This window comes from Delphinapterus leucas, chromosome 2 (assembly GCF_059928025.1).
Source record: "Delphinapterus leucas isolate spDelLeu-1000000601 "Yukka" chromosome 2, BTC_Dleu_Yukka2, whole genome shotgun sequence".
Classification (NCBI taxonomy): Eukaryota; Metazoa; Chordata; class Mammalia; order Artiodactyla; family Monodontidae; genus Delphinapterus; species Delphinapterus leucas.
The window spans coordinates 57,849,635-57,873,690 of record NC_143130.1 but is presented as its reverse complement, the minus strand read 5'-3'; the positions used below and the strand labels follow the sequence as shown (position 1 = coordinate 57,873,690).

General features: G+C 56.9%; 13 non-coding genes across 13 annotated transcripts; all 13 read left to right on the top strand.

Annotated features, from left to right (window-relative positions):
* The first annotated feature begins 722 nt into the window (after positions 1-722).
* LOC149750056 (small nucleolar RNA SNORD116) lies at positions 723-816 on the top strand. Its single transcript, XR_016392415.1, has one exon. It is a non-coding gene; the product is annotated as a small nucleolar RNA SNORD116 (small nucleolar RNA).
* Positions 817-3,255: 2,439 nt separating this feature from the next.
* LOC149750055 (small nucleolar RNA SNORD116) lies at positions 3,256-3,347 on the top strand. Its single transcript, XR_016392333.1, has one exon. It is a non-coding gene; the product is annotated as a small nucleolar RNA SNORD116 (small nucleolar RNA).
* Positions 3,348-4,529: 1,182 nt separating this feature from the next.
* On the top strand, positions 4,530-4,623 carry LOC149750054 (small nucleolar RNA SNORD116). Its single transcript, XR_016392414.1, has one exon. It is a non-coding gene; the product is annotated as a small nucleolar RNA SNORD116 (small nucleolar RNA).
* Positions 4,624-7,062: 2,439 nt separating this feature from the next.
* LOC149750053 (small nucleolar RNA SNORD116) lies at positions 7,063-7,154 on the top strand. The gene has a single exon (XR_016392332.1). It is a non-coding gene; the product is annotated as a small nucleolar RNA SNORD116 (small nucleolar RNA).
* A 1,182-nt stretch (positions 7,155-8,336) lies between these two features.
* Positions 8,337-8,430, top strand: LOC149750052 (small nucleolar RNA SNORD116). Its single transcript, XR_016392413.1, has one exon. It is a non-coding gene; the product is annotated as a small nucleolar RNA SNORD116 (small nucleolar RNA).
* A 2,439-nt stretch (positions 8,431-10,869) lies between these two features.
* LOC149750051 (small nucleolar RNA SNORD116) lies at positions 10,870-10,961 on the top strand. The gene has a single exon (XR_016392331.1). It is a non-coding gene; the product is annotated as a small nucleolar RNA SNORD116 (small nucleolar RNA).
* Positions 10,962-12,143: 1,182 nt separating this feature from the next.
* Positions 12,144-12,238, top strand: LOC149750050 (small nucleolar RNA SNORD116). Its single transcript, XR_016392426.1, has one exon. It is a non-coding gene; the product is annotated as a small nucleolar RNA SNORD116 (small nucleolar RNA).
* A 2,439-nt stretch (positions 12,239-14,677) lies between these two features.
* Positions 14,678-14,769, top strand: LOC149750049 (small nucleolar RNA SNORD116). Its single transcript, XR_016392330.1, has one exon. It is a non-coding gene; the product is annotated as a small nucleolar RNA SNORD116 (small nucleolar RNA).
* Positions 14,770-15,951: 1,182 nt separating this feature from the next.
* LOC149750048 (small nucleolar RNA SNORD116) lies at positions 15,952-16,045 on the top strand. Its single transcript, XR_016392412.1, has one exon. It is a non-coding gene; the product is annotated as a small nucleolar RNA SNORD116 (small nucleolar RNA).
* A 2,439-nt stretch (positions 16,046-18,484) lies between these two features.
* On the top strand, positions 18,485-18,576 carry LOC149750047 (small nucleolar RNA SNORD116). The gene has a single exon (XR_016392329.1). It is a non-coding gene; the product is annotated as a small nucleolar RNA SNORD116 (small nucleolar RNA).
* A 1,182-nt stretch (positions 18,577-19,758) lies between these two features.
* Positions 19,759-19,852, top strand: LOC149750046 (small nucleolar RNA SNORD116). Its single transcript, XR_016392411.1, has one exon. It is a non-coding gene; the product is annotated as a small nucleolar RNA SNORD116 (small nucleolar RNA).
* A 2,439-nt stretch (positions 19,853-22,291) lies between these two features.
* Positions 22,292-22,383, top strand: LOC149750045 (small nucleolar RNA SNORD116). Its single transcript, XR_016392328.1, has one exon. It is a non-coding gene; the product is annotated as a small nucleolar RNA SNORD116 (small nucleolar RNA).
* Positions 22,384-23,565: 1,182 nt separating this feature from the next.
* LOC149750044 (small nucleolar RNA SNORD116) lies at positions 23,566-23,659 on the top strand. The gene has a single exon (XR_016392410.1). It is a non-coding gene; the product is annotated as a small nucleolar RNA SNORD116 (small nucleolar RNA).
* The last annotated feature ends 397 nt before the right edge of the window (positions 23,660-24,056 follow it).

Below are 24,056 nucleotides of genomic sequence, written 5' to 3'. Positions count from 1 at the left end.
TCCCCGGGAGGTTGGCCAAGCTGATGGCTCCTCCTCGGGTTGCGTCCTGGCTTGTGTGTGCTGCGTGAAGGGGCTAGAAGAGGCCTTAGCCAATCTTAGTCACGGCAGGCTTCTCTGGTGAGGCGTGGCTCTGGCACCTTTCCGTGACACATTGGGATCCCGGGGGAGAGAGACTATCAAGCCGAGTGAAAAAGACACGTGTGATGGCTGGCTAAGCCCGCAGGCTTACGGGTGGGTGGATAGATCGACGGTGGCCATAGGGTTCCTGGAACACACTTTCCCTTGTTGCGCCCGTGCACCCTCCTCAAGTACGCGTGTGTTCTCTCAGCCCGAATCAGGTGGAATGCCAAGGAAGGAATACCGGCAGCAGAGCAGCCTGGGGCCATCCGTATAATTCGTGATAACCGTTGAAGTGAGGAGAAGGAGTCTTGCAGGGGTGTTGGCGCACGTTCCTTGAGGATCCTGGTTCAAACCTTGTTGCGGTAAGCGGCACTTCTTTGCTAAAACCTAGAGGCTTGGCTACGGTAACTTGAAAAAGGGGCGACACACTCACTTTCTGGCCTTTTCTCGGGGAACACGAGCTTTGATGCCCTGAGAACTGGCTGCATTTCCTGCTCCATTGCTCGACACTGGCCGCTTCTGTATGCTGACGTGATTCAGCTCGCTGGCCGTCCCGTGATGGGATCCGCAACTTTGCATGTCCAAGGTTTGAGCATGTGCTTGGATCGACGATGACTCCCACAAATGCATTCCCTGGAAATCTGAAAAAAAAATGAGTGAGAAACCCCTACCGTCACCTCATTGGAACTGAGGTCCAGCATGCGGCTCCAATAAGGACAGTAGGGAGAGGTTCACATTGCATGTGCTGCTGTGTGTGCCCACGGCCACGTTGTTCAAGTGGAGGGCTGTGGCCATCTCATGGGGAGAAAAGCCACTGGGAGTGGAGCCTGGGATGCCAATTCAGGTGGGAAGCCTAGGGAGAGCGCGCCGTCTGTGGGCTCCTTGGTCTAGCCAGGACTGCTGTCCCCGGCCACGGTTCAGCATGTGGGTAGGAGAGGAAGTGCGAGCCATTGGTGGTCCTCTCGCCTGCACTTGAGTTCTACAAGCCGCCCCCACCGGCTGGTCATTGCCTTGTGCCCTCACAGAAACAGAAGTCTCTCTGCCCATGGTCAGAGCAGGACTCCGGGCCTAGGGAAGGCTTCTTTGACATGATCTGCTTGGGAGACCAGATGCGGTTTAGGTTTCTCATGATGAGGGGAGAAATCCGACGGGCCATTGTGCCCGGCAGGTTGGCCAAGCTGATGGCTCCCCCTCGGGGTGTGTCCGGCCTGTGCGTGCTCTGTGAAGAGGCTAGAAAATGCCTTGGTCAAGATAAGTCACATCAAGCTTCTTTGGTGAGGGGTGGCTCTGGCATCTTTCCGTGACACGTTGGGATCCCCGTGGAGGGGGAAGGGCAAGGTGAGTGAAAAAGACACGTGAGACGGCTGGCAAAGCCCACATGTTTACTGGTGGGTGGAGAGATCGACAGAATCCATGGAGCGTTTGGAGGCATGTGTAGAGAGGGAACACGGGAGCTCGTTTGTGGACTGTCCCGCCTTTTTCCTCTCCTTGTTCGATTAACTCCATGGCGGGTCCCTGTGCTAGCGAGTGGTTGCCTTCGTGGCACAGTATGGTTTCTCCTCATGGGGGAGGATTTGGAGGCCGTGAGGTGTTTGTCCCTGTCTGTCCACGTTCCCCCTGTGTTGAAGATGTGAAGGTGTTCCTCAGTACAGCCCAGCGTCTTTAATACACCCAGCCCACATAGCGTTCCCTGAGGGTTGCAGATCTTCCCGGAGGTCATTGGGCACAACTAGGCGGAAAGAAGGGAGCTGGCTGCCAAGGAACGGCTACAGCTTTAAGGGCAGGAGAGGATGTGTGGTGCGGGGGTCATTTTTCCTGCCACCCGCTGGTGCGTCCAGACTGTGGTATCCGGCGTGCCTGGCCACAGGCCAGACAAGTCATAGCGGTTCAAGTGTCTAGGCTGTTGGCTGGGCTCTCTCATTGCACGGCTGTGGGTAACACGTTGCTTCTGGAAGACCTGGGCCTCACGGTTTCTCCAAGGGCACGTCACTGACGGGCCCAGTGTGCGAAAGTGCCAGCCACCACTGCAGGTGACCCAATTGCTGTCACTCTTTGCTCCGCCACTTTGCGCACTGGAATGGCTCCCACGCCGTTAGGCTGCGAGCGTTTTCCCCACCACGCTAGGCATCGGAATGGTTCACGTGCCATTAAGTTTGTGTGTGGGCCAAGGTTAGGTCGTCTGTCTTAACAGCAGGCCAGGCAGTATGCCTGCTGGTGAGTCTCCCTTGATCAGTCCAGGCGTTCCTCACGTACCCTTTGTCACGGGTCCCTACGAGCCACTTTTGATGGAGGCCGTCATATTCGGCCAAGGGCCCTTCCCTCGTGGAAGATCTCTTCCCCTTCAGGGCGCGTCCTTTTAGTGGAAGCGTACGTGCCAAGGGCGGATGTGTTCACCTGGAGGGCACTGGCTCTTAGTCTGAGGGGGCACAGTTGCCCTGAGGGGGGGTCTCAGGGATTCAGGAAGACATCCTTTTCCTGTGCTGGAGGGGAGAGTGCTCAGGAGAGGAGTTGCAGGGCCCGAGACCAGGGGGTTGTTGGACAGCGTGGCTCTTTGTCCCGATGGCCACAGGCTCTGAAGGCGTCTGCTCTACGTTGCTTTCACGCTTGCCTGCAGACACACAGGCAAGATGGGCAGCAAATGAAATGTTGAGGGGAGATAGAGTACTCATCGCTGGGTGGTATCGCCCTTTCCCTCGGTGCCCCCACGCACCCTCCTCAAGCACGCGTGTGTTCTCTCACCCCAAGCCAGGTGGAATGGCGGGAAAGGAGTTCCAGCAGCAGAGCAACCTGGGGCCGTCCGTATAATCCGTGATTCCCGGTGAAGTGAGGAGGAGGAGTCTCGCAAGGGTGCCGGGGTGCATTCCATGGGGATCCTGATTTAACCCTCGTTGCGGTAAGCAGCACTTCTGTGCTAAAACCTAGAGGTGTCACCACGGGAACCTGTGCAACGGGGCTATACCCTCACCTTCCGACCTTTTCTCGGGGAGCACGAGCTTCGACGCCCTGAGAACTGGCTGCATTTCCTGCTCCAATGGCTCGGCCCTGGCCGCTTCCATATGCTGACGTGATTCAGCTCGATGGGTGTCCCATGGTGGCATCTGCAACTTTGCATGTCCAGCGTTTGAGCGTGTGCTTGGATCGATGATGACCCCCACTAATGCATTCCTTGGAAATCTGAACAAAATGAGTGAGAAAACCCTACCGTCTCCTCATTGGAACTGAGGTCCAGCACGTAGCTCCCAAAAGGAAAGGAGGGAGAGGTTGAGGTTGCGTTTGCTGCCGTGAGAGTCCTCGGCCACGTTGTTCAAGTTGAGGGTTGTGGCCGTCTCGTGGGGAGAAGAGCCATTGGGAAGGGAGCCTGGGATGCCAATCCACGTGGGAAGGCTAGGGCCAGCGTGCCGTCTCTGGGTTCCTTGGTCGAGCCAGGACTTCTGTCCCCTGCCTCGGACGAGCATGCGGATAGGAAAGGAAGCGTGAACCGTTGGTGCTCCTATCGACTGCACTTGGGTTCTACAGGCCGCCGCCACCGGCTACTCGTTGCCTTGTGCCCTCCCAGAAAGAGAAGGCTATGCTCAGGGTCAGAGCAGGATTCCTGGCCTAAGGCAGGCTTCTTTGTCATGTTCTCCTTGGGCGACCAGATGCAGTTTAGGTTTCTCGTGATGAGAGGAGAAATCCAATGGGCCATTGTCCCCGGGAGGTTGGCCAAGCTGATGGCTCCTCCTCGGGTTGCGTCCTGGCTTGTGTGTGCTGCGTGAAGGGGCTAGAAGAGGCCTTAGCCAATCTTAGTCACGGCAGGCTTCTCTGGTGAGGCGTGGCTCTGGCACCTTTCCGTGACACATTGGGATCCCGGGGGAGAGAGACTATCAAGCCGAGTGAAAAAGACACGTGTGATGGCTGGCTAAGCCCGCAGGCTTACGGGTGGGTGGATAGATCGACGGTGGCCATAGGGTTCCTGGAACACACTTTCCCTTGTTGCGCCCGTGCACCCTCCTCAAGTACGCGTGTGTTCTCTCAGCCCGAATCAGGTGGAATGCCAAGGAAGGAATACCGGCAGCAGAGCAGCCTGGGGCCATCCGTATAATTCGTGTTAACCGTTGAAGTGAGGAGAAGGAGTCTTGCAGGGGTGTTGGCGCACGTTCCTTGAGGATCCTGGTTCAAACCTTGTTGCGGTAAGCGGCACTTCTTTGCTAAAACCTAGAGGCTTGGCTACGGTAACTTGAAAAAGGGGCGACACACTCACTTTCTGGCCTTTTCTCGGGGAACACGAGCTTTGATGCCCTGAGAACTGGCTGCATTTCCTGCTCCATTGCTCGACACTGGCCGCTTCTGTATGCTGACGTGATTCAGCTCGCTGGCCGTCCCGTGATGGGATCCGCAACTTTGCATGTCCAAGGTTTGAGCATGTGCTTGGATCGACGATGACTCCCACAAATGCATTCCCTGGAAATCTGAAAAAAAAATGAGTGAGAAACCCCTACCGTCACCTCATTGGAACTGAGGTCCAGCATGCGGCTCCAATAAGGACAGTAGGGAGAGGTTCACATTGCATGTGCTGCTGTGTGTGCCCACGGCCACGTTGTTCAAGTGGAGGGCTGTGGCCATCTCATGGGGAGAAAAGCCACTGGGAGTGGAGCCTGGGATGCCAATTCAGGTGGGAAGCCTAGGGAGAGCGCGCCGTCTGTGGGCTCCTTGGTCTAGCCAGGACTGCTGTCCCCGGCCACGGTTCAGCATGTGGGTAGGAGAGGAAGTGCGAGCCATTGGTGGTCCTCTCGCCTGCACTTGAGTTCTACAAGCCGCCCCCACCGGCTGGTCGTTGCCTTGTGCCCTCACAGAAACAGAAGTCTCTCTGCCCATGGTCAGAGCAGGACTCCGGGCCTAGGGAAGGCTTCTTTGACATGATCTGCTTGGGAGACCAGATGCGGTTTAGGTTTCTCATGATGAGGGGAGAAATCCGACGGGCCATTGTGCCCGGCAGGTTGGCCAAGCTGATGGCTCCCCCTCGGGGTGTGTCCGGCCTGTGCGTGCTCTGTGAAGAGGCTAGAAAATGCCTTGGTCAAGATAAGTCACATCAAGCTTCTTTGGTGAGGGGTGGCTCTGGCATCTTTCCGTGACACGTTGGGATCCCCGTGGAGGGGGAAGGGCAAGGTGAGTGAAAAAGACACGTGAGACGGCTGGCAAAGCCCACATGTTTACTGGTGGGTGGAGAGATCGACAGAATCCATGGAGCGTTTGGAGGCATGTGTAGAGAGGGAACACGGGAGCTCGTTTGTGGACTGTCCCGCCTTTTTCCTCTCCTTGTTCGATTAACTCCATGGCGGGTCCCTGTGCTAGCGAGTGGTTGCCTTCGTGGCACAGTATGGTTTCTCCTCATGGGGGAGGATTTGGAGGCCGTGAGGTGTTTGTCCCTGTCTGTCCACGTTCCCCCTGTGTTGAAGATGTGAAGGTGTTCCTCAGTACAGCCCAGCGTCTTTAATACACCCAGCCCACATAGCGTTCCCTGAGGGTTGCAGATCTTCCCGGAGGTCATTGGGCACAACTAGGCGGAAAGAAGGGAGCTGGCTGCCAAGGAACGGCTACAGCTTTAAGGGCAGGAGAGGATGTGTGGTGCGGGGGTCATTTTTCCTGCCACCCGCTGGTGCGTCCAGACTGTGGTATCCGGCGTGCCTGGCCACAGGCCAGACAAGTCATAGCGGTTCAAGTGTCTAGGCTGTTGGCTGGGCTCTCTCATTGCACGGCTGTGGGTAACACGTTGCTTCTGGAAGACCTGGGCCTCACGGTTTCTCCAAGGGCACGTCACTGACGGGCCCAGTGTGCGAAAGTGCCAGCCACCACTGCAGGTGACCCAATTGCTGTCACTCTTTGCTCCGCCACTTTGCGCACTGGAATGGCTCCCACGCCGTTAGGCTGCGAGCGTTTTCCCCACCACGCTAGGCATCGGAATGGTTCGCGTGCCATTAAGTTTGTGTGTGGGCCAAGGTTAGGTCGTCTGTCTTAACAGCAGGCCAGGCAGTATGCCTGCTGGTGAGTCTCCCTTGATCAGTCCAGGCGTTCCTCACGTACCCTTTGTCACGGGTCCCTACGAGCCGCTTTTGATGGAGGCCGTCATATTCGGCCAAGGGCCCTTCCCTCGTGGAAGATCTCTTCCCCTTCAGGGCGCGTCCTTTTAGTGGAAGCGTATGTGCCAAGGGCGGATGTGTTCACCTGGAGGGCACTGGCTCTTAGTCTGAGGGGGCACAGTTGCCCTGAGGGGGGGTCTCAGGGATTCAGGAAGACATCCTTTTCCTGTGCTGGAGGGGAGAGTGCTCAGGAGAGGAGTTGCAGGGCCCGAGACCAGGGGGTTGTTGGACAGCGTGGCTCTTTGTCCCGATGGCCACAGGCTCTGAAGGCGTCTGCTCTACGTTGCTTTCACGCTTGCCTGCAGACACACAGGCAAGATGGGCAGCAAATGAAATGTTGAGGGGAGATAGAGTACTCATCGCTGGGTGGTATCGCCCTTTCCCTCGGTGCCCCCGCGCACCCTCCTCAAGCACGCGTGTGTTCTCTCACCCCAAGCCAGGTGGAATGGCGGGAAAGGAGTTCCAGCAGCAGAGCAACCTGGGGCCGTCCGTATAATCCGTGATTCCCGGTGAAGTGAGGAGGAGGAGTCTCGCAAGGGTGCCGGGGTGCATTCCATGGGGATCCTGATTTAACCCTCGTTGCGGTAAGCAGCACTTCTGTGCTAAAACCTAGAGGTGTCACCACGGGAACCTGTGCAACGGGGCTATACCCTCACCTTCCGACCTTTTCTCGGGGAGCACGAGCTTCGACGCCCTGAGAACTGGCTGCATTTCCTGCTCCAATGGCTCGGCCCTGGCCGCTTCCATATGCTGACGTGATTCAGCTCGATGGGTGTCCCATGGTGGCATCTGCAACTTTGCATGTCCAGCGTTTGAGCGTGTGCTTGGATCGATGATGACCCCCACTAATGCATTCCTTGGAAATCTGAACAAAATGAGTGAGAAAACCCTACCGTCTCCTCATTGGAACTGAGGTCCAGCACGTAGCTCCCAAAAGGAAAGGAGGGAGAGGTTGAGGTTGCGTTTGCTGCCGTGAGAGTCCTCGGCCACGTTGTTCAAGTTGAGGGTTGTGGCCGTCTCGTGGGGAGAAGAGCCATTGGGAAAGGAGCCTGGGATGCCAATCCACGTGGGAAGGCTAGGGCCAGCGTGCCGTCTCTGGGTTCCTTGGTCGAGCCAGGACTTCTGTCCCCTGCCTCGGACGAGCATGCGGATAGGAAAGGAAGCGTGAACCGTTGGTGCTCCTATCGACTGCACTTGAGTTCTACAGGCCGCCGCCACCGGCTACTCGTTGCCTTGTGCCCTCCCAGAAAGAGAAGGCTATGCTCAGGGTCAGAGCAGGATTCCTGGCCTAAGGCAGGCTTCTTTGTCATGTTCTCCTTGGGCGACCAGATGCAGTTTAGGTTTCTCGTGATGAGAGGAGAAATCCAATGGGCCATTGTCCCCGGGAGGTTGGCCAAGCTGATGGCTCCTCCTCGGGTTGCGTCCTGGCTTGTGTGTGCTGCGTGAAGGGGCTAGAAGAGGCCTTAGCCAATCTTAGTCACGGCAGGCTTCTCTGGTGAGGCGTGGCTCTGGCACCTTTCCGTGACACATTGGGATCCCGGGGGAGAGAGACTATCAAGCCGAGTGAAAAAGACACGTGTGATGGCTGGCTAAGCCCGCAGGCTTACGGGTGGGTGGATAGATCGACGGTGGCCATAGGGTTCCTGGAACACACTTTCCCTTGTTGCGCCCGTGCACCCTCCTCAAGTACGCGTGTGTTCTCTCAGCCCGAATCAGGTGGAATGCCAAGGAAGGAATACCGGCAGCAGAGCAGCCTGGGGCCATCCGTATAATTCGTGATAACCGTTGAAGTGAGGAGAAGGAGTCTTGCAGGGGTGTTGGCGCACGTTCCTTGAGGATCCTGGTTCAAACCTTGTTGCGGTAAGCGGCACTTCTTTGCTAAAACCTAGAGGCTTGGCTACGGTAACTTGAAAAAGGGGCGACACACTCACTTTCTGGCCTTTTCTCGGGGAACACGAGCTTTGATGCCCTGAGAACTGGCTGCATTTCCTGCTCCATTGCTCGACACTGGCCGCTTCTGTATGCTGACGTGATTCAGCTCGCTGGCCGTCCCGTGATGGGATCCGCAACTTTGCATGTCCAAGGTTTGAGCATGTGCTTGGATCGACGATGACTCCCACAAATGCATTCCCTGGAAATCTGAAAAAAAAATGAGTGAGAAACCCCTACCGTCACCTCATTGGAACTGAGGTCCAGCATGCGGCTCCAATAAGGACAGTAGGGAGAGGTTCACATTGCATGTGCTGCTGTGTGTGCCCACGGCCACGTTGTTCAAGTGGAGGGCTGTGGCCATCTCATGGGGAGAAAAGCCACTGGGAGTGGAGCCTGGGATGCCAATTCAGGTGGGAAGCCTAGGGAGAGCGCGCCGTCTGTGGGCTCCTTGGTCTAGCCAGGACTGCTGTCCCCGGCCACGGTTCAGCATGTGGGTAGGAGAGGAAGTGCGAGCCATTGGTGGTCCTCTCGCCTGCACTTGAGTTCTACAAGCCGCCCCCACCGGCTGGTCATTGCCTTGTGCCCTCACAGAAACAGAAGTCTCTCTGCCCATGGTCAGAGCAGGACTCCGGGCCTAGGGAAGGCTTCTTTGACATGATCTGCTTGGGAGACCAGATGCGGTTTAGGTTTCTCATGATGAGGGGAGAAATCCGACGGGCCATTGTGCCCGGCAGGTTGGCCAAGCTGATGGCTCCCCCTCGGGGTGTGTCCGGCCTGTGCGTGCTCTGTGAAGAGGCTAGAAAATGCCTTGGTCAAGATAAGTCACATCAAGCTTCTTTGGTGAGGGGTGGCTCTGGCATCTTTCCGTGACACGTTGGGATCCCCGTGGAGGGGGAAGGGCAAGGTGAGTGAAAAAGACACGTGAGACGGCTGGCAAAGCCCACATGTTTACTGGTGGGTGGAGAGATCGACAGAATCCATGGAGCGTTTGGAGGCATGTGTAGAGAGGGAACACGGGAGCTCGTTTGTGGACTGTCCCGCCTTTTTCCTCTCCTTGTTCGATTAACTCCATGGCGGGTCCCTGTGCTAGCGAGTGGTTGCCTTCGTGGCACAGTATGGTTTCTCCTCATGGGGGAGGATTTGGAGGCCGTGAGGTGTTTGTCCCTGTCTGTCCACGTTCCCCCTGTGTTGAAGATGTGAAGGTGTTCCTCAGTACAGCCCAGCGTCTTTAATACACCCAGCCCACATAGCGTTCCCTGAGGGTTGCAGATCTTCCCGGAGGTCATTGGGCACAACTAGGCGGAAAGAAGGGAGCTGGCTGCCAAGGAACGGCTACAGCTTTAAGGGCAGGAGAGGATGTGTGGTGCGGGGGTCATTTTTCCTGCCACCCGCTGGTGCGTCCAGACTGTGGTATCCGGCGTGCCTGGCCACAGGCCAGACAAGTCATAGCGGTTCAAGTGTCTAGGCTGTTGGCTGGGCTCTCTCATTGCACGGCTGTGGGTAACACGTTGCTTCTGGAAGACCTGGGCCTCACGGTTTCTCCAAGGGCACGTCACTGACGGGCCCAGTGTGCGAAAGTGCCAGCCACCACTGCAGGTGACCCAATTGCTGTCACTCTTTGCTCCGCCACTTTGCGCACTGGAATGGCTCCCACGCCGTTAGGCTGCGAGCGTTTTCCCCACCACGCTAGGCATCGGAATGGTTCACGTGCCATTAAGTTTGTGTGTGGGCCAAGGTTAGGTCGTCTGTCTTAACAGCAGGCCAGGCAGTATGCCTGCTGGTGAGTCTCCCTTGATCAGTCCAGGCGTTCCTCACGTACCCTTTGTCACGGGTCCCTACGAGCCACTTTTGATGGAGGCCGTCATATTCGGCCAAGGGCCCTTCCCTCGTGGAAGATCTCTTCCCCTTCAGGGCGCGTCCTTTTAGTGGAAGCGTACGTGCCAAGGGCGGATGTGTTCACCTGGAGGGCACTGGCTCTTAGTCTGAGGGGGCACAGTTGCCCTGAGGGGGGGTCTCAGGGATTCAGGAAGACATCCTTTTCCTGTGCTGGAGGGGAGAGTGCTCAGGAGAGGAGTTGCAGGGCCCGAGACCAGGGGGTTGTTGGACAGCGTGGCTCTTTGTCCCGATGGCCACAGGCTCTGAAGGCGTCTGCTCTACGTTGCTTTCACGCTTGCCTGCAGACACACAGGCAAGATGGGCAGCAAATGAAATGTTGAGGGGAGATAGAGTACTCATCGCTGGGTGGTATCGCCCTTTCCCTCGGTGCCCCCACGCACCCTCCTCAAGCACGCGTGTGTTCTCTCACCCCAAGCCAGGTGGAATGGCGGGAAAGGAGTTCCAGCAGCAGAGCAACCTGGGGCCGTCCGTATAATCCGTGATTCCCGGTGAAGTGAGGAGGAGGAGTCTCGCAAGGGTGCCGGGGTGCATTCCATGGGGATCCTGATTTAACCCTCGTTGCGGTAAGCAGCACTTCTGTGCTAAAACCTAGAGGTGTCACCACGGGAACCTGTGCAACGGGGCTATACCCTCACCTTCCGACCTTTTCTCGGGGAGCACGAGCTTCGACGCCCTGAGAACTGGCTGCATTTCCTGCTCCAATGGCTCGGCCCTGGCCGCTTCCATATGCTGACGTGATTCAGCTCGATGGGTGTCCCATGGTGGCATCTGCAACTTTGCATGTCCAGCGTTTGAGCGTGTGCTTGGATCGATGATGACCCCCACTAATGCATTCCTTGGAAATCTGAACAAAATGAGTGAGAAAACCCTACCGTCTCCTCATTGGAACTGAGGTCCAGCACGTAGCTCCCAAAAGGAAAGGAGGGAGAGGTTGACGTTGCGTTTGCTGCCGTGAGAGTCCACGGCCACGTTGTTCAAGTTGAGGGTTGTGGCCGTCTCGTGGGGAGAAGAGCCATTGGGAAAGGAGCCTGGGATGCCAATCCACGTGGGAAGGCTAGGGCCAGCGTGCCGTCTCTGGGTTCCTTGGTCGAGCCAGGACTTCTGTCCCCTGCCACGGACGAGCATGTGGATAGGAAAGGAAGCGTGAACCATTGGTTGTCCTATCAACTGCACTTGAGTTCTACAGGCCGCCGCCACCGGCTACTCGTTGCCTTGTGCCCTCACAATAAGAGAAGGCTATGCTCAGGGTCAGAGCAGGATTCCTGGCCTAAGGCAGGCTTCTTTATCATGTTCTCCTTGGGCGACCAGATGCAGTTTAGGTTTCTCGTGATGAGGGGAGAAATCCAATGGGCCATTGTCCCCGGGAGGTTGGCCAAGCTGATGGCTCCTCCTCGGGTTGCGTCCTGGCTTGTGTGTGCTGCGTGAAGGGGCTAGAAGAGGCCTTAATCAATCTTAGTCACGGCAGGCTTCTCTGGTGAGGTGTGGCTCTGGCACCTTTCCGTGACACATTGGGATCCCGGGGGAGAGAGAATATCAAGCCGAGTGAAAAAGACACGTGTGATGGCTGGCTAAGCCCGCAGGCTTACGGGTGGGTGGATAGATCGACGGTGGCCATAGGGTTCCTGGAACACACTTTCCCTTGTTGCGCCCGTGCACCCTCCTCAAGTACGCGTGTGTTCTCTCAGCCCGAATCAGGTGGAATGCCAAGGAAGGAATACCGGCAGCAGAGCAGCCTGGGGCCATCCGTATAATTCGTGATAACCGTTGAAGTGAGGAGAAGGAGTCTTGCAGGGGTGTTGGCGCACGTTCCATGAGGATCCTGGTTTAAACCTTGTTGCGGTAAGCGGCACTTCTTTGCTAAAACCTAGAGGCTTGGCTACAGTAAATTGAAAAAGGGGCGACACACTCACTTTCTGGCCTTTTCTCGGGGAACACGAGCTTTGATGCCCTGAGAACTGGCTGCATTTCCTGCTCCATTGCTCGATACTGGCCGCTTCTGTATGCTGACATGATTCAGCTCGCTGGCCGTCCCGTGATGGGATCTGCAACTTTGCATGTCCAAGGTTTGAGCATGTGCTTGGATCGACGATGACTCCCACAAATGCATTCCCTGGAAATCTGAAAAAAAAAATGAGTGAGAAACCCCTACCGTCACCTCATTGGAACTGAGGTCCAGCATGCGGCTCCAATAAGGACAGTAGGGAGAGGTTCACATTGCATGTGCTGCTGTGTGTGCCCACGGCCACGTTGTTCAAGTGGAGGGCTGTGGCCATCTCATGGGGAGAAAAGCCACTGGGAGTGGAGCCTGGGATGCCAATTCAGGTGGGAAGCCTAGGGAGAGCGCGCCGTCTGTGGGCTCCTTGGTCTAGCCAGGACTGCTGTCCCCGGCCACGGTTCAGCATGTGGGTAGGAGAGGAAGTGCGAGCCATTGGTGGTCCTCTCGCCTGCACTTGAGTTCTACAAGCCGCCCCCACCGGCTGGTCGTTGCCTTGTGCCCTCACAGAAACAGAAGTCTCTCTGCCCATGGTCAGAGCAGGACTCCGGGCCTAGGGAAGGCTTCTTTGACATGATCTGCTTGGGAGACCAGATGCGGTTTAGGTTTCTCATGATGAGGGGAGAAATCCGACGGGCCATTGTGCCCGGCAGGTTGGCCAAGCTGATGGCTCCCCCTCGGGGTGTGTCCGGCCTGTGCGTGCTCTGTGAAGAGGCTAGAAAATGCCTTGGTCAAGATAAGTCACATCAAGCTTCTTTGGTGAGGGGTGGCTCTGGCATCTTTCCGTGACACGTTGGGATCCCCGTGGAGGGGGAAGGGCAAGGTGAGTGAAAAAGACACGTGAGACGGCTGGCAAAGCCCACATGTTTACTGGTGGGTGGAGAGATCGACAGAATCCATGGAGCGTTTGGAGGCATGTGTAGAGAGGGAACACGGGAGCTCGTTTGTGGACTGTCCCGCCTTTTTCCTCTCCTTGTTCGATTAACTCCATGGCGGGTCCCTGTGCTAGCGAGTGGTTGCCTTCGTGGCACAGTATGGTTTCTCCTCATGGGGGAGGATTTGGAGGCCGTGAGGTGTTTGTCCCTGTCTGTCCACGTTCCCCCTGTGTTGAAGATGTGAAGGTGTTCCTCAGTACAGCCCAGCGTCTTTAATACACCCAGCCCACATAGCGTTCCCTGAGGGTTGCAGATCTTCCCGGAGGTCATTGGGCACAACTAGGCGGAAAGAAGGGAGCTGGCTGCCAAGGAACGGCTACAGCTTTAAGGGCAGGAGAGGATGTGTGGTGCGGGGGTCATTTTTCCTGCCACCCGCTGGTGCGTCCAGACTGTGGTATCCGGCGTGCCTGGCCACAGGCCAGACAAGTCATAGCGGTTCAAGTGTCTAGGCTGTTGGCTGGGCTCTCTCATTGCACGGCTGTGGGTAACACGTTGCTTCTGGAAGACGTGGGCCTCACGGTTTCTCCAAGGGCACGTCACTGACGGGCCCAGTGTGCGAAAGTGCCAGCCACCACTGCAGGTGACCCAATTGCTGTCACTCTTTGCTCCGCCACTTTGCGCACTGGAATGGCTCCCACGCCGTTAGGCTGCGAGCGTTTTCCCCACCACGCTAGGCATCGGAATGGTTCGCGTGCCATTAAGTTTGTGTGTGGGCCAAGGTTAGGTCGTCTGTCTTAACAGCAGGCCAGGCAGTATGCCTGCTGGTGAGTCTCCCTTGATCAGTCCAGGCGTTCCTCACGTACCCTTTGTCACGGGTCCCTACGAGCCGCTTTTGATGGAGGCCGTCATATTCGGCCAAGGGCCCTTCCCTCGTGGAAGATCTCTTCCCCTTCAGGGCGCGTCCTTTTAGTGGAAGCGTATGTGCCAAGGGCGGATGTGTTCACCTGGAGGGCACTGGCTCTTAGTCTGAGGGGGCACAGTTGCCCTGAGGGGGGGTCTCAGGGATTCAGGAAGACATCCTTTTCCTGTGCTGGAGGGGAGAGTGCTCAGGAGAGGAGTTGCAGGGCCCGAGACCAGGGGGTTGTTGGACAGCGTGGCTCTTTGTCCCGATGGCCACAGGCTCTGAAGGCGTCTGCTCTACGTTGCTTTCACGCTTGCCTGCAGACACACAGGCAAGATGGGCAGCAAATGAAATGTTGAGGGGAGATAGAGTACTCATCGCTGGGTGGTATCGCCCTTTCCCTCGGTGCCCCCGCGCACCCTCCTCAAGCACGCGTGTGTTCTCTCACCCCAAGCCAGGTGGAATGGCGGGAAAGGAGTTCCAGCAGCAGAGCAACCTGGGGCCGTCCGTATAATCCGTGATTCCCGGTGAAGTGAGGAGGAGGAGTCTCGCAAGGGTGCCGGGGTGCATTCCATGGGGATCCTGATTTAACCCTCGTTGCGGTAAGCAGCACTTCTGTGCTAAAACCTAGAGGTGTCACCACGGGAACCTGTGCAACGGGGCTATACCCTCACCTTCCGACCTTTTCTCGGGGAGCACGAGCTTCGACGCCCTGAGAACTGGCTGCATTTCCTGCTCCAATGGCTCGGCCCTGGCCGCTTCCATATGCTGACGTGATTCAGCTCGATGGGTGTCCCATGGTGGCATCTGCAACTTTGCATGTCCAGCGTTTGAGCGTGTGCTTGGATCGATGATGACCCCCACTAATGCATTCCTTGGAAATCTGAACAAAATGAGTGAGAAAACCCTACCGTCTCCTCATTGGAACTGAGGTCCAGCACGTAGCTCCCAAAAGGAAAGGAGGGAGAGGTTGAGGTTGCGTTTGCTGCCGTGAGAGTCCTCGGCCACGTTGTTCAAGTTGAGGGTTGTGGCCGTCTCGTGGGGAGAAGAGCCATTGGGAAGGGAGCCTGGGATGCCAATCCACGTGGGAAGGCTAGGGCCAGCGTGCCGTCTCTGGGTTCCTTGGTCGAGCCAGGACTTCTGTCCCCTGCCTCGGACGAGCATGCGGATAGGAAAGGAAGCGTGAACCGTTGGTGCTCCTATCGACTGCACTTGGGTTCTACAGGCCGCCGCCACCGGCTACTCGTTGCCTTGTGCCCTCCCAGAAAGAGAAGGCTATGCTCAGGGTCAGAGCAGGATTCCTGGCCTAAGGCAGGCTTCTTTGTCATGTTCTCCTTGGGCGACCAGATGCAGTTTAGGTTTCTCGTGATGAGAGGAGAAATCCAATGGGCCATTGTCCCCGGGAGGTTGGCCAAGCTGATGGCTCCTCCTCGGGTTGCGTCCTGGCTTGTGTGTGCTGCGTGAAGGGGCTAGAAGAGGCCTTAGCCAATCTTAGTCACGGCAGGCTTCTCTGGTGAGGCGTGGCTCTGGCACCTTTCCGTGACACATTGGGATCCCGGGGGAGAGAGAATATCAAGCCGAGTGAAAAAGACACGTGTGATGGCTGGCTAAGCCCGCAGGCTTACGGGTGGGTGGATAGATCGACGGTGGCCATAGGGTTCCTGGAACACACTTTCCCTTGTTGCGCCCGTGCACCCTCCTCAAGTACGCGTGTGTTCTCTCAGCCCGAATCAGGTGGAATGCCAAGGAAGGAATACCGGCAGCAGAGCAGCCTGGGGCCATCCGTATAATTCGTGATAACCGTTGAAGTGAGGAGAAGGAGTCTTGCAGGGGTGTTGGCGCACGTTCCTTGAGGATCCTGGTTCAAACCTTGTTGCGGTAAGCGGCACTTCTTTGCTAAAACCTAGAGGCTTGGCTACGGTAACTTGAAAAAGGGGCGACACACTCACTTTCTGGCCTTTTCTCGGGGAACACGAGCTTTGATGCCCTGAGAACTGGCTGCATTTCCTGCTCCATTGCTCGACACTGGCCGCTTCTGTATGCTGACGTGATTCAGCTCGCTGGCCGTCCCGTGATGGGATCCGCAACTTTGCATGTCCAAGGTTTGAGCATGTGCTTGGATCGACGATGACTCCCACAAATGCATTCCCTGGAAATCTGAAAAAAAAATGAGTGAGAAACCCCTACCGTCACCTCATTGGAACTGAGGTCCAGCATGCGGCTCCAATAAGGACAGTAGGGAGAGGTTCACATTGCATGTGCTGCTGTGTGTGCCCACGGCCACGTTGTTCAAGTGGAGGGCTGTGGCCATCTCATGGGGAGAAAAGCCACTGGGAGTGGAGCCTGGGATGCCAATTCAGGTGGGAAGCCTAGGGAGAGCGCGCCGTCTGTGGGCTCCTTGGTCTAGCCAGGACTGCTGTCCCCGGCCACGGTTCAGCATGTGGGTAGGAGAGGAAGTGCGAGCCATTGGTGGTCCTCTCGCCTGCACTTGAGTTCTACAAGCCGCCCCCACCGGCTGGTCATTGCCTTGTGCCCTCACAGAAACAGAAGTCTCTCTGCCCATGGTCAGAGCAGGACTCCGGGCCTAGGGAAGGCTTCTTTGACATGATCTGCTTGGGAGACCAGATGCGGTTTAGGTTTCTCATGATGAGGGGAGAAATCCGACGGGCCATTGTGCCCGGCAGGTTGGCCAAGCTGATGGCTCCCCCTCGGGGTGTGTCCGGCCTGTGCGTGCTCTGTGAAGAGGCTAGAAAATGCCTTGGTCAAGATAAGTCACATCAAGCTTCTTTGGTGAGGGGTGGCTCTGGCATCTTTCCGTGACACGTTGGGATCCCCGTGGAGGGGGAAGGGCAAGGTGAGTGAAAAAGACACGTGAGACGGCTGGCAAAGCCCACATGTTTACTGGTGGGTGGAGAGATCAACAGAATCCATGGAGCGTTTGGAGGCATGTGTAGAGAGGGAACACGGGAGCTCGTTTGTGGACTGTCCCGCCTTTTTCCTCTCCTTGTTCGATTAACTCCATGGCGGGTCCCTGTGCTAGCGAGTGGTTGCCTTCGTGGCACAGTATGGTTTCTCCTCATGGGGGAGGATTTGGAGGCCGTGAGGTGTTTGTCCCTGTCTGTCCACGTTCCCCCTGTGTTGAAGATGTGAAGGTGTTCCTCAGTACAGCCCAGCGTCTTTAATACACCCAGCCCACATAGCGTTCCCTGAGGGTTGCAGATCTTCCCGGAGGTCATTGGGCACAACTAGGCGGAAAGAAGGGAGCTGGCTGCCAAGGAACGGCTACAGCTTTAAGGGCAGGAGAGGATGTGTGGTGCGGGGGTCATTTTTCCTGCCACCCGCTGGTGCGTCCAGACTGTGGTATCCGGCGTGCCTGGCCACAGGCCAGACAAGTCATAGCGGTTCAAGTGTCTAGGCTGTTGGCTGGGCTCTCTCATTGCACGGCTGTGGGTAACACGTTGCTTCTGGAAGACCTGGGCCTCACGGTTTCTCCAAGGGCACGTCACTGACGGGCCCAGTGTGCGAAAGTGCCAGCCACCACTGCAGGTGACCCAATTGCTGTCACTCTTTGCTCCGCCACTTTGCGCACTGGAATGGCTCCCACGCCGTTAGGCTGCGAGCGTTTTCCCCACCACGCTAGGCATCGGAATGGTTCGCGTGCCATTAAGTTTGTGTGTGGGCCAAGGTTAGGTCGTCTGTCTTAACAGCAGGCCAGGCAGTATGCCTGCTGGTGAGTCTCCCTTGATCAGTCCAGGCGTTCCTCACGTACCCTTTGTCACGGGTCCCTACGAGCCACTTTTGATGGAGGCCGTCATATTCGGCCAAGGGCCCTTCCCTCGTGGAAGATCTCTTCCCCTTCAGGGCGCGTCCTTTTAGTGGAAGCGTATGTGCCAAGGGCGGATGTGTTCACCTGGAGGGCACTGGCTCTTAGTCTGAGGGGGCACAGTTGCCCTGAGGGGGGGTCTCAGGGATTCAGGAAGACATCCTTTTCCTGTGCTGGAGGGGAGAGTGCTCAGGAGAGGAGTTGCAGGGCCCGAGACCAGGGGGTTGTTGGACAGCGTGGCTCTTTGTCCCGATGGCCACAGGCTCTGAAGGCGTCTGCTCTACGTTGCTTTCACGCTTGCCTGCAGACACACAGGCAAGATGGGCAGCAAATGAAATGTTGAGGGGAGATAGAGTACTCATCGCTGGGTGGTATCGCCCTTTCCCTCGGTGCCCCCGCGCACCCTCCTCAAGCACGCGTGTGTTCTCTCACCCCAAGCCAGGTGGAATGGCGGGAAAGGAGTTCCAGCAGCAGAGCAACCTGGGGCCGTCCGTATAATCCGTGATTCCCGGTGAAGTGAGGAGGAGGAGTCTCGCAAGGGTGCCGGGGTGCATTCCATGGGGATCCTGATTTAACCCTCGTTGCGGTAAGCAGCACTTCTGTGCTAAAACCTAGAGGTGTCACCACGGGAACCTGTGCAACGGGGCTATACCCTCACCTTCCGACCTTTTCTCGGGGAGCACGAGCTTCGACGCCCTGAGAACTGGCTGCATTTCCTGCTCCAATGGCTCGGCCCTGGCCGCTTCCATATGCTGACGTGATTCAGCTCGATGGGTGTCCCATGGTGGCATCTGCAACTTTGCATGTCCAGCGTTTGAGCGTGTGCTTGGATCGATGATGACCCCCACTAATGCATTCCTTGGAAATCTGAACAAAATGAGTGAGAAAACCCTACCGTCTCCTCATTGGAACTGAGGTCCAGCACGTAGCTCCCAAAAGGAAAGGAGGGAGAGGTTGAGGTTGCGTTTGCTGCCGTGAGAGTCCTCGGCCACGTTGTTCAAGTTGAGGGTTGTGGCCGTCTCGTGGGGAGAAGAGCCATTGGGAAAGGAGCCTGGGATGCCAATCCACGTGGGAAGGCTAGGGCCAGCGTGCCGTCTCTGGGTTCCTTGGTCGAGCCAGGACTTCTGTCCCCTGCCTCGGACGAGCATGCGGATAGGAAAGGAAGCGTGAACCGTTGGTGCTCCTATCGACTGCACTTGAGTTCTACAGGCCGCCGCCACCGGCTACTCGTTGCCTTGTGCCCTCCCAGAAAGAGAAGGCTATGCTCAGGGTCAGAGCAGGATTCCTGGCCTAAGGCAGGCTTCTTTGTCATGTTCTCCTTGGGCGACCAGATGCAGTTTAGGTTTCTCGTGATGAGAGGAGAAATCCAATGGGCCATTGTCCCCGGGAGGTTGGCCAAGCTGATGGCTCCTCCTCGGGTTGCGTCCTGGCTTGTGTGTGCTGCGTGAAGGGGCTAGAAGAGGCCTTAGCCAATCTTAGTCACGGCAGGCTTCTCTGGTGAGGCGTGGCTCTGGCACCTTTCCGTGACACATTGGGATCCCGGGGGAGAGAGACTATCAAGCCGAGTGAAAAAGACACGTGTGATGGCTGGCTAAGCCCGCAGGCTTACGGGTGGGTGGATAGATCGACGGTGGCCATAGGGTTCCTGGAACACACTTTCCCTTGTTGCGCCCGTGCACCCTCCTCAAGTACGCGTGTGTTCTCTCAGCCCGAATCAGGTGGAATGCCAAGGAAGGAATACCGGCAGCAGAGCAGCCTGGGGCCATCCGTATAATTCGTGATAACCGTTGAAGTGAGGAGAAGGAGTCTTGCAGGGGTGTTGGCGCACGTTCCTTGAGGATCCTGGTTCAAACCTTGTTGCGGTAAGCGGCACTTCTTTGCTAAAACCTAGAGGCTTGGCTACGGTAACTTGAAAAAGGGGCGACACACTCACTTTCTGGCCTTTTCTCGGGGAACACGAGCTTTGATGCCCTGAGAACTGGCTGCATTTCCTGCTCCATTGCTCGACACTGGCCGCTTCTGTATGCTGACGTGATTCAGCTCGCTGGCCGTCCCGTGATGGGATCCGCAACTTTGCATGTCCAAGGTTTGAGCATGTGCTTGGATCGACGATGACTCCCACAAATGCATTCCCTGGAAATCTGAAAAAAAAATGAGTGAGAAACCCCTACCGTCACCTCATTGGAACTGAGGTCCAGCATGCGGCTCCAATAAGGACAGTAGGGAGAGGTTCACATTGCATGTGCTGCTGTGTGTGCCCACGGCCACGTTGTTCAAGTGGAGGGCTGTGGCCATCTCATGGGGAGAAAAGCCACTGGGAGTGGAGCCTGGGATGCCAATTCAGGTGGGAAGCCTAGGGAGAGCGCGCCGTCTGTGGGCTCCTTGGTCTAGCCAGGACTGCTGTCCCCGGCCACGGTTCAGCATGTGGGTAGGAGAGGAAGTGCGAGCCATTGGTGGTCCTCTCGCCTGCACTTGAGTTCTACAAGCCGCCCCCACCGGCTGGTCATTGCCTTGTGCCCTCACAGAAACAGAAGTCTCTCTGCCCATGGTCAGAGCAGGACTCCGGGCCTAGGGAAGGCTTCTTTGACATGATCTGCTTGGGAGACCAGATGCGGTTTAGGTTTCTCATGATGAGGGGAGAAATCCGACGGGCCATTGTGCCCGGCAGGTTGGCCAAGCTGATGGCTCCCCCTCGGGGTGTGTCCGGCCTGTGCGTGCTCTGTGAAGAGGCTAGAAAATGCCTTGGTCAAGATAAGTCACATCAAGCTTCTTTGGTGAGGGGTGGCTCTGGCATCTTTCCGTGACACGTTGGGATCCCCGTGGAGGGGGAAGGGCAAGGTGAGTGAAAAAGACACGTGAGACGGCTGGCAAAGCCCACATGTTTACTGGTGGGTGGAGAGATCAACAGAATCCATGGAGCGTTTGGAGGCATGTGTAGAGAGGGAACACGGGAGCTCGTTTGTGGACTGTCCCGCCTTTTTCCTCTCCTTGTTCGATTAACTCCATGGCGGGTCCCTGTGCTAGCGAGTGGTTGCCTTCGTGGCACAGTATGGTTTCTCCTCATGGGGGAGGATTTGGAGGCCGTGAGGTGTTTGTCCCTGTCTGTCCACGTTCCCCCTGTGTTGAAGATGTGAAGGTGTTCCTCAGTACAGCCCAGCGTCTTTAATACACCCAGCCCACATAGCGTTCCCTGAGGGTTGCAGATCTTCCCGGAGGTCATTGGGCACAACTAGGCGGAAAGAAGGGAGCTGGCTGCCAAGGAACGGCTACAGCTTTAAGGGCAGGAGAGGATGTGTGGTGCGGGGGTCATTTTTCCTGCCACCCGCTGGTGCGTCCAGACTGTGGTATCCGGCGTGCCTGGCCACAGGCCAGACAAGTCATAGCGGTTCAAGTGTCTAGGCTGTTGGCTGGGCTCTCTCATTGCACGGCTGTGGGTAACACGTTGCTTCTGGAAGACCTGGGCCTCACGGTTTCTCCAAGGGCACGTCACTGACGGGCCCAGTGTGCGAAAGTGCCAGCCACCACTGCAGGTGACCCAATTGCTGTCACTCTTTGCTCCGCCACTTTGCGCACTGGAATGGCTCCCACGCCGTTAGGCTGCGAGCGTTTTCCCCACCACGCTAGGCATCGGAATGGTTCGCGTGCCATTAAGTTTGTGTGTGGGCCAAGGTTAGGTCGTCTGTCTTAACAGCAGGCCAGGCAGTATGCCTGCTGGTGAGTCTCCCTTGATCAGTCCAGGCGTTCCTCACGTACCCTTTGTCACGGGTCCCTACGAGCCACTTTTGATGGAGGCCGTCATATTCGGCCAAGGGCCCTTCCCTCGTGGAAGATCTCTTCCCCTTCAGGGCGCGTCCTTTTAGTGGAAGCGTATGTGCCAAGGGCGGATGTGTTCACCTGGAGGGCACTGGCTCTTAGTCTGAGGGGGCACAGTTGCCCTGAGGGGGGGTCTCAGGGATTCAGGAAGACATCCTTTTCCTGTGCTGGAGGGGAGAGTGCTCAGGAGAGGAGTTGCAGGGCCCGAGACCAGGGGGTTGTTGGACAGCGTGGCTCTTTGTCCCGATGGCCACAGGCTCTGAAGGCGTCTGCTCTACGTTGCTTTCACGCTTGCCTGCAGACACACAGGCAAGATGGGCAGCAAATGAAATGTTGAGGGGAGATAGAGTACTCATCGCTGGGTGGTATCGCCCTTTCCCTCGGTGCCCCCGCGCACCCTCCTCAAGCACGCGTGTGTTCTCTCACCCCAAGCCAGGTGGAATGGCGGGAAAGGAGTTCCAGCAGCAGAGCAACCTGGGGCCGTCCGTATAATCCGTGATTCCCGGTGAAGTGAGGAGGAGGAGTCTCGCAAGGGTGCCGGGGTGCATTCCATGGGGATCCTGATTTAACCCTCGTTGCGGTAAGCAGCACTTCTGTGCTAAAACCTAGAGGTGTCACCACGGGAACCTGTGCAACGGGGCTATACCCTCACCTTCCGACCTTTTCTCGGGGAGCACGAGCTTCGACGCCCTGAGAACTGGCTGCATTTCCTGCTCCAATGGCTCGGCCCTGGCCGCTTCCATATGCTGACGTGATTCAGCTCGATGGGTGTCCCATGGTGGCATCTGCAACTTTGCATGTCCAGCGTTTGAGCGTGTGCTTGGATCGATGATGACCCCCACTAATGCATTCCTTGGAAATCTGAACAAAATGAGTGAGAAAACCCTACCGTCTCCTCATTGGAACTGAGGTCCAGCACGTAGCTCCCAAAAGGAAAGGAGGGAGAGGTTGAGGTTGCGTTTGCTGCCGTGAGAGTCCTCGGCCACGTTGTTCAAGTTGAGGGTTGTGGCCGTCTCGTGGGGAGAAGAGCCATTGGGAAAGGAGCCTGGGATGCCAATCCACGTGGGAAGGCTAGGGCCAGCGTGCCGTCTCTGGGTTCCTTGGTCGAGCCAGGACTTCTGTCCCCTGCCTCGGACGAGCATGCGGATAGGAAAGGAAGCGTGAACCGTTGGTGCTCCTATCGACTGCACTTGAGTTCTACAGGCCGCCGCCACCGGCTACTCGTTGCCTTGTGCCCTCCCAGAAAGAGAAGGCTATGCTCAGGGTCAGAGCAGGATTCCTGGCCTAAGGCAGGCTTCTTTGTCATGTTCTCCTTGGGCGACCAGATGCAGTTTAGGTTTCTCGTGATGAGAGGAGAAATCCAATGGGCCATTGTCCCCGGGAGGTTGGCCAAGCTGATGGCTCCTCCTCGGGTTGCGTCCTGGCTTGTGTGTGCTGCGTGAAGGGGCTAGAAGAGGCCTTAGCCAATCTTAGTCACGGCAGGCTTCTCTGGTGAGGCGTGGCTCTGGCACCTTTCCGTGACACATTGGGATCCCGGGGGAGAGAGACTATCAAGCCGAGTGAAAAAGACACGTGTGATGGCTGGCTAAGCCCGCAGGCTTACGGGTGGGTGGATAGATCGACGGTGGCCATAGGGTTCCTGGAACACACTTTCCCTTGTTGCGCCCGTGCACCCTCCTCAAGTACGCGTGTGTTCTCTCAGCCCGAATCAGGTGGAATGCCAAGGAAGGAATACCGGCAGCAGAGCAGCCTGGGGCCATCCGTATAATTCGTGATAACCGTTGAAGTGAGGAGAAGGAGTCTTGCAGGGGTGTTGGCGCACGTTCCTTGAGGATCCTGGTTCAAACCTTGTTGCGGTAAGCGGCACTTCTTTGCTAAAACCTAGAGGCTTGGCTACAGTAACTTGAAAAAGGGGCGACACACTCACTTTCTGGCCTTTTCTCGGGGAACACGAGCTTTGATGCCCTGAGAACTGGCTGCATTTCCTGCTCCATTGCTCGACACTGGCCGCTTCTGTATGCTGACGTGATTCAGCTCGCTGGCCGTCCCGTGATGGGATCCGCAACTTTGCATGTCCAAGGTTTGAGCATGTGCTTGGATCGACGATGACTCCCACAAATGCATTCCCTGGAAATCTGAAAAAAAAATGAGTGAGAAACCCCTACCGTCACCTCATTGGAACTGAGGTCCAGCATGTGGCTCCAATAAGGACAGTAGGGAGAGGTTCACATTGCATGTGCTGCTGTGTGTGCCCACGGCCACGTTGTTCAAGTGGAGGGCTGTGGCCATCTCATGGGGAGAAAAGCCACTGGGAGTGGAGCCTGGGATGCCAATTCAGGTGGGAAGCCTAGGGAGAGCGCGCCGTCTGTGGGCTCCTTGGTCTAGCCAGGACTGCTGTCCCCGGCCACGGTTCAGCATGTGGGTAGGAGAGGAAGTGCGAGCCATTGGTGGTCCTCTCGCCTGCACTTGAGTTCTACAAGCCGCCCCCACCGGCTGGTCGTTGCCTTGTGCCCTCACAGAAACAGAAGTCTCTCTGCCCATGGTCAGAGCAGGACTCCGGGCCTAGGGAAGGCTTCTTTGACATGAT